General features: G+C 37.9%; 1 protein-coding gene across 3 annotated transcripts in view; it reads left to right on the forward strand.

Moving 5' to 3' along the window:
• ATXN7 (ataxin 7) overlaps positions 1-17395 on the forward strand; it is an 86809-nt gene that overhangs the window by 4359 nt on the left and 65055 nt on the right. For 2 of the 3 annotated variants that reach the window (XM_066195809.1, XM_066195807.1), the window contains exon 2: positions 14127-14219. The exons of the other annotated variant lie outside the window; for it this stretch is intronic. The gene's annotated coding sequence lies outside the window, so the exon portion shown is untranslated. The remainder of the gene's footprint in view (positions 1-14126; positions 14220-17395) is intronic. 3 annotated transcript variants of the gene reach the window in all.

Here is a 17395-nt window from a genome sequence, read left to right on the forward strand (position 1 = left end):
TTACACAGGTGGCATTCTGATATTGTCCTCTTTCAGCTATCTTCACAGGAATTATGTAACAGCTTTCCAAATTTCATATCCGGATCCTACTGAATATTTATGAAGCTTGAGGATCAATTATTGTACATTTTAGGATGATCTGTGACTAATTTATTAAAGCTTGTCAAACTCAGCTTGAAATTTCATGATACTGGAAGTGTAGCTATTGAGTGTAGAAGCCAGAGCCTTCAGGTGCAGGGATGCAAAGGGAAGCGTGCCTTGTGTGTGTGCCAAAAGGGGCTCTGTCTGAGAAGTGGAATTAACAGGAGTGGCACCGTGGCTCGTGATACCTGTTCCCAAAGACTTGGTAGATTCCCACTTTGCAAGAAAATCAAGGTGTTTTAACAGATGTCTTGAGAAACTCTGTGTCATGAAGCCACTGCGAGACGGATTAGCTGGTTAGAATTTAAATCTAAAAATCATTAACACTGTAGGCTTCAGCTGCCTGTGCAAAGGCTTGGAGATTCCACATGATGTCTGCATTCTGTGATTTAAAGTGACTCAGGTAGTTTTAGGGTGGCATTTCATGCTGTTCAGTGGTTGTGTTTCATGTGTTGTTTAAGAAAGCAGACATTTATTATTTTGGAGGTTTTTTTGACAGGAATAGTCAGTTATCTAGCATTCTCCTAATTTGTTGGCAGGATGTTTTCAGGGTGAGTTTATTTTATTGTACTAAGGAAAAAGAGCGTATTTTTGGTTTTTCCTTCCTCAGTCTTTCAGTTCATAGCTGTGGTAGTGATCAGTGTGGTGCCAGGGTTTTCAGAGGAAGAGGTGGATGTTTAATGAGGTTTTACCACCGACTTAGAAGAATTTGTCTTTGCTGGCATTGGGCCAAATTGTAAATGTTTTTATTTAACTGTGGTTTGAAACATTGGATGAACAATGAGAGGGCTGTGAATATCATATTTACTTATATCAAGTTTAAATAAATAACTGTTAGTGCTACCGAGGTAATTTTGCACAACGATTACAAGGGAAAACAGGCATTTCCTCCTTTGGAAAGCAGCTCTTGCCCGACTTCAGAGCCGTGTTTTCTGAATCACGTGGCCAGATGCTTTGACTCAGCTAAGAAAGCTGAATCAGAGCTATTGCGCAGCTTCTGAGTCAGCTTTTTGGAGTTAAAAAAAAATTGAATGGTTAAATTTGTTTTCTTTATTTTTTAAAACCAGTCCTGAATTTTAAAAGAGGACATAGAAATTTTACAAGGCTTTGTGCTTGGCCACATCATGGAGACATGTTGAAAGAAAGGCCTCTGTCCCAGGAGATGGAGAAAGAGTATCAGGTCTATTGATAAACATCTGTTTCTTGTTTTAAATTGGGTTTATATTTTGCTTTAGATTATTTTATGGTTTATTTTCTTGTAATAGAGAAACTGCCAGTGGGTAATGTTCAAGCACAACTGCAATTTACAGTTCCCATTAAACATGGTACTCTGACACATGTTCTCATTCCTAATTTCTGAGGTACAAGCCTGAGCAGAGAAATAGAACAAATTGGAGGCATGAGTACATACTTGGGTGATGCCTGCTCAGGTCTTCGTTTGTAAAATATTGAATGTAATAGGGGTGGCACTGGTTGGGCCCTGGAACAGGCTCCCCAGGGTATGGTCACGGCCCCAAAGCTGCGAGAGCTCAAGGAGTGTTTGGACAATGCTCTCAGGCACAGGGGGGATTGTTGGGGTGTCCTAAACAGGGCCAGGAGTTGGGGTTCAATGATCCTGGTGGGTTTCTTCCAGCTCATAATATTCTGTGGTTCTGTGATTCCATGGTCCTGTGAAAACACTGAACTTTGTTTCTGACCACTGCTGGCCTATCGATGAGGGCTGGAAACAGTGTGAAACCCCAAAGTGGAGTTGTGGCCCTAGGAAGATGGCATATTCTCTTCACTTTCTTTTTCTGGTGTGCCAATATAGCTTCTAAAACTATTGCTTCAGCTGCTGTCTAAACAGATGGTTTAAGCAAATATTTCAAGAGAAATGTGATGAGAGGATAACTGGGCATTTTCAGCAGAGACTGTCAGATCCAGAAGGGACAGATCCTGGTTGTGGCAAAAGGGAAGGCTGGTCTGGCTGAGGGCAGTTGGGTCATGTTTCCATGAAGGTGGGGTAGCCAGATTCTTTAGTATTTGTTGGTGTTTCCTTAAAATTATACCAGCCAGAAAGGCTTGAAGGAGATGATGAATCTGCACATTTTCTAGGCAGTAGCTGAAGTAGGAACGTGCTTAAATCCTCCCTCTTTCCAAGGCTAAGCACCTTTCTCCAGGGAGCATTTTGGATTCATGCTCTCTTGAAATTAGGATCATAAGCCCTTTCTTTCAAAAAGGGAGCAAAGGTCAATCTTTGCTTTCAAAACCCAGGAGGTGGTGGTGCTTCTGGTTCCCTTTTCATCATTAGCAGAGCTGTTATCTGCTGGACTGCTCGCCACATGTGTGGGAGACTTCAACCCAGCTATCCTCCTTCCTGAGGGGATTAATGCCCGTAATTCTTTCCATCAGAGTGAATTTTGTAATCACCAGACTGTTGACTGTACACGGTGGTGTTGCTGTCAGAATGATAGACTGAACACAGCAGTGAAACCCAACACAAAAGATATTCAGTGACTGAGGACTAAGGTGTTTAAGGGAGTAATTCATAAAAGCAAACCAGTAATTTCAGAAGTGCCAGAAAAGAACAATCAAGATAATTTTTACATTGCAGGTCAGATTCTGTTCAAAGATATACAAGTGCCTCCCTGGTGATTTTTGTACTTTATTTTCAAGCAGGGATGGAATTTGAGCTTGAAAAGTGCAAGGAACAGGAAAAAAAACCCAACAAATTGTGGAATAAAATAATCTGCTTCATAAAATGTTTTGGTGAGTTACAAAAGGTAATGTTAAGCATTGGGAAAAAGAGGAATTGGACGCAAAATACATTATCTATTGTGTATATCCATATGTATATATACATACATGTACATTTTCATTTGAGGTATGGAAGGGGCTATATGTGTGCCCAAAACATTAAGCATAAGTGTTAGTTCTCTTAGTAGTGGTTATGAAAGTAGGTAACAATTGTATCTATTATATCTAATTGTATCTACACCTCACAGTGTTTTATTTCAAGTAGGTTACAAGGTAACTTCTTTGTATAATAATGTTTTAGAAGACACCTTATAAACAAGCATTCAGATTCTCTTGTTGGGTTGGTGGGGTTTTGGTGGGGTTTTTTTTGCAAAACATTAGTGCAGAATTCTTGAAAACAATGGGTTCTTTTTGGTCCTCTGCCTTTTGCTTTTATTTTAATAAAAAAATTAAATTTTGAGTATATATAGAGAGAATTGAACTAATAAAAGAGGCCAGGCAGATAAGTTGGATTTTATAACTTAGATTAATAAAGATTGGCATGTAGGAGATCAGAGTAAACCAAAGCCATGCTATTAATAAGTATGCACCTGTGATTTTGTGGTTCATGGTAAATATTTTCACTTCAGTTTCATTCCAGTGTCACTTTGGCAGTTGAGAGTTTATGGGGGTTTTTTTCATTTTTGAGAACTGCTTGTGGTTTCTGGTGTCTGCATGTATATCTATAAAGTTAGGATGGTGTTGAACAATAACATTTCCTGAAATAGAATTGTGCACATGTATATTAAAATGAAACATGAGATTTTTTTAAAAAAATGTCATTAGTTTGAAATTTAATTTTAGAAGTACCCAAATTGCACTTGAGCTGCAGCCACTGTGTCTGGATTGGAATAGGAGGATATTTATTGTCAGATTTTCTGGTGGAGCTTTTCTATCCTGTTGCTATGTGAAAGGCTTGCACAAGCAGGAGTGACTGACTGTAACTGTAGTTCATGTCATCAACAAATGGAAGGAAATAGCTCAAGAACTGTTGTTTTCAAATGTTTAAAGAAGTCTGTCCTGGTCTTACAAGCCCTTGAAGGGATTTTGAACCTTACTCATCCTCTTGAATGTTGGCATAGACTTGTGTTGATAATACAGGCAACAAATTTCCCAATGACTGGATTATTCTTATCGAATCTTGATTTGTAATTGCCTCCCAGTCTTTCTAGGACTGGCCTACTAAACTGGGCACAGAGAGTTTCAACTCTTAAGACAGCCATTTTGCAACCTACATTTTCTTCTCTTTCTGCTAATAACAGTTCGTGAAATTGCTGTTCTCCATCTTCTTTTGAGACAGATGCTATGAGAATGTCTTACTTCTTTGCAAAGGCCTCTAAAAATTAGATTGTCTTTGAATAAGCAGTTGTTCTCTGCTGGCTTCTGTGCAGGTGGTGTCTTTTAAGGAGCTGCAATAACTGTCATGGTTTGGGGAAAAATAAGTAACAGGCAGCCCTGGCACAGGGCACCCTCTGGGGGCTGTGGGTAGGGTACAGCACCTTGTGTTGTGGTTGAGAAATGTACAGCAATTAACAACAAAATGTATTTTTTTTTTTTACAAAACCATAGAAATAGGAAAATATTACCCTAACTATGTGTCAGTGCAGTTAAAGGAATGGTTTGTGCTAATCCAGTTGTCAGCAGGGCCCAGACTTGGCTACGCTCCATTATCCTTTTGGGAGAGAAAGGAGGAAGGAGTAATTGGAAATTCCATGATCTCTGGTGTTGAGTCAAAGATCTTCCCAGGCAAGTGTCTCATCGAGAGCAATGCTGATATGAGATATAGTTGTCTGTTGTTATCAGAGAATTTACAGCTTAAGAGTGATATTTGCCTTAGAAAAAGGAATACTTCAAAAAGAGAATACGTAACTATTGAGACTTTATGCACATAAATATAGTACTGAAGGATATATAAAAGAAAAGCTTTCATGTGGTCATATTTTTTAAGATTTACTTTGAAGCTTTCCTATCAATTTATGACTTTTTATTTTTCTTGCCATTTGATTAGTATTTTTCTGTGTTTCTGGTTTTTCACAGCTCTGCTTTGAGCACCATCTCTGATATCAATGGGGAACTGCATCGTTTTGTTGCAGGGCGATGGGGTCAACCTCCTTTTTATATTTGTGCTCACACCATAATAAGTGACGTTTTAGCCACTCATGAACAGGACTTGAATTTTAAAGTGATAGGAATATCTTCTATGTTTGTATTTGTTTTACTTAAATGTAAAATTCCTGCATAGGGTAGGGGTGCATGCTGTGTTCTAGTTGAGCTTCCTAAACTTCCTTAGACTAAAAAACCAAAGTAAATCTATATAATATTAAGGATCCTGTGTTTGTGAAAATAAGTCTGCTTGGTCTGCTTTAGTTTTGAAATAAAGTATTCATTAACTGCACACATGGAGGACATCGGGTCTATATTGAATGAAATTAGGAAAGAGGAGATGTGGAGATGCCAGTGCAGTTGCTTGAAGATCTAAAAAACCACGATGCATAAACAATGTGTGCCTGCCACAAGAATGCAATTCCTTACAGTAAAAAAGAGGGGGCTCAGAGGGTGAGAACACAGATCTGTTAGAGGTCATTGCAAAGCAGGGGGCTTGTGGCAGGTGGAGAAATAAATAGGTCATTTTCAAGCAATGAAGATTGATCATGGGCAAACACAATTCTCTAGTGGAAGTATTGAAAGGCTGGAATAATCACCCGTGGGACAATGGCTTGTCCATTGCCCCAGGTCTTTAAGAACAGGTTTGATTACTTGTATTGTTCCCACCAGGTAGCTTAGTTATCATGCCTTGGGGCTAGGGTTGGACTGGCTGACCTTCAGAGGTTCCATCTATCTCTCCATTGGTTAACAGATCTCTAACTACACATTGGTCACATTTTGACAGCATCATGCTGAAACCTATTCTCCAGCTCTGTAACTCGTTCATCAGTTCTATTTCAAGTGGAGTTTGTTGTATCTGTGAGAAAAGCTGTGGTAGTTGTCAAGGAAAGGTTGTGTTTTTCAACGGGTCTGAGATTTTTGGCAGTGTTTCTTTCATGTCATCCTCCAGGACAATTCTACAGTGAGTCCCTGTCATCCTTCTGTTTAAATATTCTTTTCTGCTGTAGTGTTGCATCTAGGCCAGTTGCAGAATTGTTATTCTGCTTGGAAGAATGATGGAGATTCGTGGAGTGCCTTGTGGGGGAAAGCATGTCCTGAGCATGGCTCAGAATGAGCAATTTTTCCAGCTGGCTGCATTCAAACTGTTGATTTCAGTAACCACAGCTTGACATTTAGTTCATACGAAGGTAACCATGTTCAACAGTGAGATTTCTAATTCCATTTAATTTAATTTTATCTGTGAACATGGATCCCCTTAGGAAAAATTAATTTCTTAGTGGGACTAGCAGTATAAGGAGGGATACTGTGGAACCTGGAGGTTGTGTATCTAATGGAATGATAAATGTGAGAAGAAATCCTCTGTTTTTCTAATGCTCCATTACCAGTCTGCCTGTCCATGAGCAGCAGAGTGAGGAAACTGGAGAACTGATTTCTTCACAAGGCATTATTAGTCATAGCTAATAAATTATTTTAATAGCTAAAGAATATGCTAACACTCACACAGCTTTGGCTTTGCATCTGTGTATAGTTCGCAGAGAAGGGAACTGCTACTGGGAATATTTAAAAATGCAAATTATTAAATTCTCCAGATAAATGATAACAAAAAAATCCTTCCTTTTATTCTGTTAAAGAGTATCTAGTGGTTGTTTGACTAAAGCTTGAGAACTAGGTACCTTATTAATAGTTACATAAGTAGTAGTTAGAAAAAGATATGATTTTATACAGTATAATAAGCAGCTGTGAATTAATACAGTTTATAAATATGTGTTAAGCATACATTGTGTCAGAAGTGCTGTTTGCTTGGGTGGGCTTTTGTAGACATTTAAGCTACTGGTATATTTGGGTCAGTATGAGTGTATTTTTAAAAATGAAAATATTAGAGTTTTTAAATTAAGTTTCATGCCACTAAAAAGACATTTCTTGTCTTATTAATATCACTAATGTCATGAATGTTAAAGCCTTATCAGCATTTTAACACAGGTAATCTTTGAAATTTCACTGTTGCATCGTTCAGCTAATGATGAGATTCTGTAGTCAGTTTCTTCACGTGGCCCAGGATATTTCTTAGGAAACAAACTGAAACACAGGATTTACTTGAAAAGCAGTATAGTGCCTATTTAATGTACATTTTCCTACATATGTGACTTAAATATGTATAACTAAACAGCAGTTTTCAGAGAAAAACAGGGAGACATGGGCCAAATGCTTATTGTTCTGAAGGCATGTTAGGAAGAGAAACCTAATGAATTTAATCCTGTAAGTTGTTGTAACTTTCTAGAGTGCGAGTTTTTGGTTTTGTTTTTTTTTTTTTTTTTTTTTTTTGGCTGGGGTTGACATTTTTGTTGTTGCTGTAACATTTCTGTCCTGCTCGTGTGAGGCAGTGCACTCCAGCTCTAGGTGGCAGTCACTGGTAGGCAAAGGGAAGACTCGTTCTGGGATGGATGCTGGGCTTGGTGCCTGCACTGATTGGCTTCTCCAGCTGAAATTTTTATGGTGTTGGACAGCAATGAAAATGTCACTTCTGCTTCTTTCCCTTCTGAACTGTGACAGAGATACTACGAAGAAAGGGAAAAAAAAAAAAAAAAAGGATAAAAAGGACAGAAAATGTTGCAGTGAAATATTCACAAAAGGGAGCTTTAGTGATGTTGACAATACAGAAAAGATTTCCATCAGCAGAACTCCTGTCCTAGATTAACAGACATAAATTTGTTTATAATGGAAGAAATACCAGTTTTTCACTACATTCACTGAATTCAGTTTTAAAGAGTAGAACAGATTGACCCAAGTGCAGTCAGGGATAATAGGAGTGGAGAAACGTGTGATTGTAATTTCATTTAATTGAGTGAGGATTTCCTCACAGTCTTATGGGCAAGTGTTGAAGGAGAAAGTGTTCTCTTTTTTGCTTAAGATCTTGTGTCTTCCACACTACCCCCTGCATCCCCATCCTCCTTTTTCAGTGTCCATCCTTTCTCAATTTCTAAGCTCTTTCCCATCATTATACAGGTAATTCCCTTCCTTCATATTTGTTAGCTGTCTGTCTCTTGATTCTCCACTGTGTCTCTTCTCTATAAAGTAAGAAGGGCTTTAAGGTTTTTCTTTCTTTCTTCCGGTATAGGTGCTGTTTGCCTCCCTAACTCCTCACTGCTAAACAATTTGATTGAGAGAGTTGCTGTTGGAAAAGGCAGCAGCACTCAAGCAAATGAGCAACAGTTTCTCACCCCTTGCTGTGTAGGGCTGATTGCACTTCATGAGATGAATGCTGCTTGATAAGAAAGTTGCTGTTATCATAAAATCACAGTTCAAACTCAGGATTAGTCTATACATTTTATTGATCTCTGGTTTCAAATACCATGCCAAATTACAGTCTTGTTTACCTATGTGCAAATCCCAAGAAACTCTTTGGAAAGAGCTGAAGTAATTCCGTATGTACAGAGATATACTTTAGATCATGCTTTGGCTTTCAGTTTTAAAGATAAAGAAATTACTTATTATTTTGCATGTTGTACTACCAGCTCTAGTAAAGGCACTCTGATCCTCTAAGTGCTTTGAAGATATTATGCAGGATATTTTTGGACTTAAGTAGAGTAACCAATAACCAAAAGATCTTGATTTCTGTTTAATACAAGCCTAGCAATAGGCTTTTAATTTATTAACCTACTAGTTTTGACTATGGAAAACTACAGATTTTTGAAAAGAAAGTGCTTCAGCTGCAGAAGAATAAAAAACCCAAACCACCAAAACAATCACCTAAAGATTTAATTAGTTGTGTATATTCACATGTTTATGTTGAAAAAGACCATTAACATTTCCAGAGATGAGTTTTGCAGCTCAGTCAAGTGCATTTCCAGAGCCAGTTTGAGAAATGTGGACCATCATTTGTGAGGAGGGAAAGCTTTCTGAGAGTTAGGAGTAATTTAGTACAGATTTCTCTGTGAAGTTCATGTGGAAGAAATACAAGGTAGAGATAATTCTGGTATTATGTCAAGATTATATATTAGGGTGACAGGTATCACAGTCCCTAATAGATTGCAAAGGACAGAGATAATGAAGAGTGATGCTTTGTGTTCCCAAGCCTGCCTTGGGCCTGGTACATAACTGGGCAAATCACTCCTTCCTCAGCTCCTCTGTCTGTAAAAATGATAATGATGATGTGGATTATTTTGTGTTTTGTTTTGAGATCTTAAGGGAATACATGGAAATGAAGTGGTAGGAGCATGAGAGGAAATACAAGGTAGTAAAATAAGCATCTGTATTGCAGACAGCTTTGTTCTGGCAACTGATTATAAAATTATTGATTCTACTGTTCTTTCCTTATTGAGGGCGTTTCTATGTACTTGTTCACAGGATTGCAGGAGAAAAAAAAATTTGCTATTTCTTACACTTGCCTATCTTTCAGCTTCTCATTCAGAATTTATGGTAAGGTTATTCTGCTTTTATTCTTGTCCATTACTACCCCCATGAGGGACAGTTAAAGCTGTAGTTGGTAGAGGATAAGGACAGCAAAGGTCTGTCTGTCTTTATTTTCTCTATCTCCTCCCTTTCTATCTCTGTCTCTCTTTGGCCGTTGAAAATGTAGGTCATATTGCATCACCATAAAATGGAACAGTCAGAAAGGTGTTTGAAAAATGCTGACATCCTTAGCCTGGGGTGCATGCCAGTGTCCTTTGTTTACATTGGGAATAGTGTTGTACCTGTGTAGGAACCAGCATCTCTGTTAAGGTTAGTGGTATGGTACCTGAATTATGAGTCAGATTTTAGGATTACTTTCATCTGCCTGCAGTAATTTAAAATTAGACAGATAAAATGCAGCTACTCAAAATAATGATATACACAAGGAGCTAATTTGAAATCCTTAATCTGAAATAACTGTGATGGTGTCGTTTGAATAATGTTACCTTTAACAGAAAAGCTCAGTAATAAATTTTGCAAATCATATTAATCATGTGCTCTCAATTGCCTTGATTAGCTCTGCCTTTCTGTCTTGAAAAGTATATTTATATTATGATTGTATGTTTTTCTCAGTTTTTTTTACTTCATTAGTGTTTTATTTCATGCACCCTTTTAAATTATCCAATCAGGATTTTTTTTTATTTTAGAAATGGAAAATCCTGATGTCCAGTGTCTTACTGCTAGCTACCAGGCTTTCATTGTTTGTGTTTCTGATGTAATACAAGTTGTAATTGGTCTGAAATATTCCTGTGGCTAAAAATGCAGAACATATATTTTTCTTCTCTACAGACATCTATAAATACCATTTTAAAAGAAATGTATAAATATAATTTCAACTGAGCATATTTATCTTAGTTTGCTGTAGTAAGATAATGTGTTTTAGGGGTTGAACTTTCAAATAAATAGTGGCAGAAATCATACTGCAAGATTGTGGGTGTTTTTTGAAATATAAGGCACAATACTTGCTTATAGACAATCTTGCCTTATTTCTGAAACAAGGTATGTTTTTTACCTTTCTGTTCAATGCTTTGTGTGGTTTTGCTTAAATTGTTGAAGTGGAATATGCAAAGGGTTCTTAAGACTTTGTTAATCTTACTGCTGAAGAAGACTTCTAATTTAAAAGAGAAATTGGTGGAAGGTAAAATCAGTGATGACATGATTTGTTGAGGAAGGTAATGAAAGCTGGTCTTTGCCTGTTGCCGTTAGACAAAGGAAAATTATAGTAGTCAAAGTAAAGACCCATCAAGTGCACTTTGCTGTGCATAATTATTTTGCAATTTTTATCAATTATCCAAAAGGTGTTATTGCTTCTCCACTGATTATGGTATTAGTTATGTACTAACTAAAATATTAGTTATTAAAGTTTGATCCTTCTTGCTATTAATTAAGATACCTATGCATGTTTGGAATAATTTCAGCATAACTTGTATCATTATTATATTGTACACCAAATATTCTGTTGCATTTCTGTTTGCACAAATAATAGTAAATATTTAGGTAATTCTGAGAAGCACTTGCTATTGGTGTACATAGGAAATACATGAAATCTTGAGAAGCTGTAATTTTGTAATTGATGTTTACAGAAGTTTGGTATTTAATCTCTGAATGGAGCTGGTAGTTATTTTTCAGTCTCTGAAGGCGTGAAGAATTGTGTCTCCCAGAGAGACTAGCAGGGCCAATTGTGCAATTGGTGGTTCTGATACCGTCTTTGCCCCCTGAGATTCTGTAGTTGGTGGGTTCAGGGTCAGTCTCCAGCACAGCCAGGATTAGCCTGGGGACTGCTGGGGTTTACCCTTGAGCAGCCCCTGGGCTGCTGCTGCCCCACTCCTGCTGCCTCCACACACCCCTGCTGCTCCTGCCTCTCCAAGGGGTGCAATGACACCTCCTGAGGTTATCCCAGACTTACAGAATGCCCAAGTGAAGCCCAGTACTGGGTGTGATCATACCCTGCATGTCCACATCTTTGTTTATATAAATATAGACTTTGCATTTTATCTTAAATTTGAATATTTAGTAGGTAACGTAGGGGAAAGAGTGCTCCAAAATTTAGGCATGTTCTTTGATGCGTATTTCTGGCACCTGAAAAGAAACAGAGTTAAAGGACCTTGGATAGCTGAGGCATTTGTTCTGATGCGCTCAAAAGTTAGGGATGCTCTTTCACATACATTTTCATTTTCTTTATTTTAATGAGTTGATTTGCAATTACAATTTCCATGTAAATGTGTTTCCCCTTAAATGGATAATATGCATTAGTAATTGTAACTCTGCCTATATTATATGTAATCTGTGTAGATACCATTTTGACTGGGGTACAGCTCTTGCTCTGCCAGGATGTGGTTTCCTGTCTTGCATATCAGTAACTCCTCAAAGTATTAAACAGCAAATTTGCCCAAGTTTCTTTGATAGTCAGGCAGTGAGAGTGACATAATGCTTCGCTGGTTTGGAAATGCAGGCCTTTTTCCTGGATTGCTGCTTCTGCTTTTTTTGTCATTTTTCCACCTTTCAACTACCTCTCCCTTTTCCAGGGTATCAAGGAGAGAGCTCCACCTGGCTTGTTCTCAATCATCCCATTACTTCCTTGCATTACTCTCTGCTGACAGTTGTGGTTTATCTGCTGTAAATTCTCAACAAGAATCATTCCTGTTCTCTGCCACCCATTATCCAGAGAAAGAGTTCTCTTTAAAGGGTCAATTAAGCTGTCAATTTATTCTTTTGAGACTTACTCTTGTAACTTCTTTCAAACTCAACTGCAGGTGTAATCCCTACAGCAAAATTTCCAGGTGGTGACTCTGATCTGTCTTATACAGGAATAAAATTTTTGCTTATCCTTCCTTCACTCTTGTCTTGTTCATTTCTTTACTATCCTATTTCTAGATCTCTAAGTCTCTGGAGACGTCTTCTGCTTTATAGTTTTTGTTTTCATTTTTGCATGAAGCAATAGAGCTTGCCTTTTATGAAAAAGTAGCATTTACATCAGGTTAAAAGAAAGAGGGTTTTGCATGCAGAGCTCTTATATCCCCTAAAGAAATTGGGGTAGAGATGGAAGAGTGAATTACTTCCACAGCAGGTAGGTCATGTGCTTGAAGGGCTTGGGACTTTGAGGCTAAACTTTGAATGATCTTCTGGGAAGGGGATGATCCATATCAATTCAGTCTCCTGTCCTAAACTAATAAAGGACACAAATGCAGTAAACACTGCATTGCATTTTCCTAGTTAGCAGCAGCAGGAGTTGAAGGGAAAGTTTTATACTGAAGTATTCAGATTCGTATGTGTAACAAGGAAATACGTTCTGAGACTTCTACTAGTGTAGAGATTTGCTAAGGATCACTTCTATTAAGCATAAAGCAAAACAGTGCCTACAGAGGGGAGAAAAAAAATACTGGACTTGCTCTCAAGTCTTGCCCATTGAAAACAAGAAAAATTTGGATTTTATGCAGTAACTAGAATATAATTAAGTGAGGATGTTCTTCTTAGGATCAGCTATGTCACTGAGCATAGTCAGTCTTAGAAATAGTAAATATATCTCTAAAGGATCTCAGTCAAGGTAATGTTAGCTGCTAAGCTGCAGTTTAAAGGAAAAAATGAAAAAAGGGTTTATCCTCAGTGCATAAAAAGACTTTAAAGATAGAAACTTAGTTGGCAGACGTCTTCCCAGAGGAGCAGCCAGAAGTCAGGAAAAACTTCATTCTGCACCTTCCACTGGAGCAGAGCCCTACAGACTGGGGGACAGCTCGGACGCCCTCTTGGACTGCATTCCTCATGTCTGGACTTTAGTCCTTTGAGGGGAAAAAATAGCTTTCTCTGGAGTGTCATCCAGTCCCAGTGCTAGGTTGGCTTATTTTTATATATATCTTCATGGCTTTTTAGCGATGAGAAAAAAATCACCAGTTTAATTTCAAAGCACTTTTAAAAATCAAGTAATTGATCTTAAATATAAGCTGTGCACAAAAATAGTTGAACTTTTTTCTAAGTTTTAACAGGGCTTTGGTTTAACTTTAATCCAGTTCAGCACTGGTTTATGCTAAACCAAAGGAAACTGGGATTAAGTTTAGTTTATGTAAACAAGTTTATAAGCATTGAATGGAAGGATCTTAAAAACCTGAGCTTGAAATGATAAAGGTCCCGTTTGTGGGAGGGCCTCAATCTGTACATTTCTCTAAATTCATCGTCAGTGGTACAGTGATAGTCCCTGAAGTTGATTATGTGAAGGATACCTTTCCATGTTCTCTGGCATGGCGGTAAAGCTGTCAATGGCTGCATCCTGAGAGCCTGTTTCTGGAGTCGTGCTGTGTTTTAGAAAAATCCTGTGCAGAAAATCCAGCCCTGTCGTATTTCCAGCGTGTGATACAGACACAGCCATATGCTTGGGAACCTGGTCAGTAGGAGTCGATGCAAGTGCAGTAACTGGGCTGAAGATTGAGGTTTCATCCAATGCATACCTTTCTGGTAATGTCAGGCTGCCATTTAGAGAGCTGCTCTGTACAGAGCACACCATAACAGCTCCCTGCTTACCTTTCAATTTGAAATCTATTGCACAAACTGTGTTTGTAAAACTGATAAAATGCTTCGTATTAGTTTTTAAACAGACACATCATTCGGAAACGGAGTTAAGGTTTCAAATGTCTTAGTGCTGTACTCTTTTTCTTTTCTTTCAGAATTAATCAGGTACAAGTTAGGAAAAGCTTCCAAAATCTGAACAGATGAAGATCAATTGATAAATCAACCCAGCGGTTCACCATACTTTCAAGGTACTGTGACATGCTTAACCAAATATTTTCCTTAAGCATAAGATTCTCATTCTTTAGATGTGAGAAACGTAGAGAACAGGATATTAGCAGGGTTGCAAAGCAAGTCTGAAGTGTTACCAGATGCAGTGGGGAGACTTTTTTAAAATGCAGATGTTTAATGTATGTTTCAGTGGGAAATAAAGTGATGTTACAGTTAACCTGAAAGGAGTTCAACTTGGCACTCAACTGCCAAACTTTAAAAGATAAAACTAAGCTGGATTGTATCTTTCAATCAATTAGGTGAAGTGATTTGGGAAAGTAAACTTTGGCAGGTTGGGAATATCGTAGAATCAGTATTTTAAATTTATCTATTTATTTTTTATATTTTAGAAGAAGTAATCTTCATTTTCTGAATAATTATTTTTTCTATTTCTATGTTTCCATATGTTAAAGCATTTGAAGGCTGTTAGGCCCTGGCATGTGCCATAGCCTACCTGCTGCATCAGTCCTATTATTTTACAAGTTCAGAAAGTTGAATTGTAATCTGAGATAAGACTGTACAGTTTCCTAATACAGTGGGTTTATTCTGCATGACTATGAACACATGAGTGGTCATTGCAGAATGTTAGAAAAAAGAGAAAATTATGATAATAAATTGAAATTTTTGTCTGAAGGGCTGCTAGTGCAGATTATTTTATCAGGTACTGCTAATTCATTGAAAGATTATCTGTTTCTTTCTCTGTTTCCCTTGCATTTATCTTTACTCTTTATCATCACGTGCATTTCACCATTTTGTGTATTTTTGCTTAACTCCATTAAAAAAAATACTTCATTCTTATGCACAGATATGAAGAATTCAGACTATTATAGCCTGGCCAGTATTTGCTGGACAAATAATCTTTTAATATATTGTAAAATAGATTGCAGCAGAAGGGGCCATTATGGTTAGCATGGATCTGGCCTGCAGAGCTTATTTAAATGGCAGAGTTAACTTGGGCTCAAGAATTGTGAGGAATGTTTGTTACTGTCGGGATCTTGCAATATGTAACATTTGAAGCTGTAATACCTGAAGTTTTTATAGCAAAATGCTTCCCTGGATTTTTCAGCAACCTGAGACATGACTGTCTTAGAGAACCCAGAGTGTCTGGGTTGCAAAATATGGCTTTGTTCTTTCTACTTGCTTGCTCCACATCACTGAATAGGACCACAACATCTGTCAGGTTTTCATGTAATCCTAGGAAAGTCTAGATTGGAGCAATCTTCTGCACTTCATCTGGTCCAACCTTCTGTTTAAGGCAGGTTATCTGAGGCCTGGTCAAGCTAAGGGTTAAATATTTTTGGCAGGAGAAAGTTCACAATTTTTCTGGGCAGCCTGTTCCAATACGTAATTGTCCTCACAGTAAATATTTCATTGTTGCATCTGGACAGAACTTCTGAACCAACTTGTGCCTGTTGTCTCTTGCCCTGTCACCTTGTTCCTTGTGAAGAGTTACCTCCATCTTCTCTATAATTATCTTTTACGTCTTGGAAGACTGATTACATCTCACCTGAATCTTCTCTTCTTTAGGCTGAACAAATCCAATTACTTTTAATTTTTTCACAAAATTTTCCAACCTTCTAATCACTTTGTGGGCTCTCTGCAGGACCCTGTCCATTTTTTTAATGTGGCTCGGTGATCCAGCCTGTCACAATCTCTGTACATAGGGACACTTTGGGTGGATCTATTTGTTTGCCAAGTTTTTGTGTTACCTGCACAACTTGATGATGGATTTATCCCAGTCATCCAGATGATAATTCTAAAAGATATCAGATAGGATTGAGCCCAGTATTGATCCGTAAGAAACTCTGTTTGTGACTGATTGGCATTTGGTTTTGAGCCCTTCCCACCCTCTGAGCACAGCAGTTTAGCCAGTTTGCTGGCAACCTCAGGGTCCCCATCTGTGACCTTTCAAACTAACTCTCTTAGCACCCTTGCGTGCATCCTGTCAAGTCCCACAGACCTGCCCGTGTCCAATTTGTGTAGTATGTTGTTGTTAACTTGCTAAGCATGTGGTCAGAGCAGGTGTCATCAGCAAAGCATCAGCAGGCAGCAGTCAAACATGAGAAGAAAGATTAAATTTAAGTTTCCCTGCGCCAGGGTTCTTAGGATCCCTGGTTTGATGTTAAAAGCACATCAGAGGTTACGGGGCCTCAGCAGCTTCCCTTCATAGATAGTGTGGCCTCAAGGAACTCGAGTCCTGTGGGCTGTGCTTGCACCCAGAGTCTTAAACTGGCAAGAAACCAGGCAGGTTGTGAAACCTTGCATGATAATTAGGTTCCAGCAGAAGATCAGTACTACCAAATTGTCCCCATCCCTTTGGTTTCAGTAAATGGAAATCCAGCATTGATGTTTTGTTACAATTGGCGTGAACAGCTGCATACTGGAATAATTCTAAGTTGTAATATCATATTCTCTGTGTATAAATGAGAATCTAAAAGGTCATACCTGTTTATGATTCCTCTGATTAAAATGATTCATCTGCACAGTTAGGTTGCTGAAATTGTTTTAACATTTCCAAATTCAAAAGGTAATTTCAGTACCTTATGTAAAATTAGTAAACATTAGTTTGATTTCCAGATCATTAACTGGATGTATTTAGTGTAGTTTTGCCTATCTACCTTTAACACTTGGAAACTTTGTATCACTACAGAGTGTTTCCTCTGTAAATTTCCCTCCAAGAATTGACAGTATGTGGTGTCATTAAGCAGGGCAAAGATCTGTGCTCCACTGTTCCTTATTCTGCTTTGGATCACTATGTTGTGAGTTCTTGCCGACATATTTTAAAGTTAAGTAAAGAAGGAAGTGGTTTTAGTCCTTTGCGAAGTTCTTAATGCATGATAATAACATTATCTTACAATTTGGGTGTAAAAGTGTTATTGTGATGTTTGGATAAACATATAAGGGCATCTGTTACATTCTCACCCTAATGCCAAATTCTTTGCAGATTTACTTAATAGTCTCCATTCCTCAATTCTTTCTTCTCAGAAAAGGATACATTAAGTTAGTATTCTAATCTTAACAATATTGTTCTTTCCTCTGTTACAGGAGGTTTGTAGTAGGTATGCACAATAATTTCTTTTCCAGCATTTAAAGTAGCTGTATTCCAATGCTTCTGAGCATCTCCAGTTTCACCTTTGAAGTGTTACTCATAAATAAA

Source organism: Chamaea fasciata, unplaced genomic scaffold (assembly GCF_029207755.1).
Source record: "Chamaea fasciata isolate MVZ Bird 193981 ecotype frontalis unplaced genomic scaffold, bChaFas1.0.hap1 SCAF_13, whole genome shotgun sequence".
Lineage (NCBI taxonomy): Eukaryota > Metazoa > Chordata > Aves > Passeriformes > Sylviidae > Chamaea > Chamaea fasciata.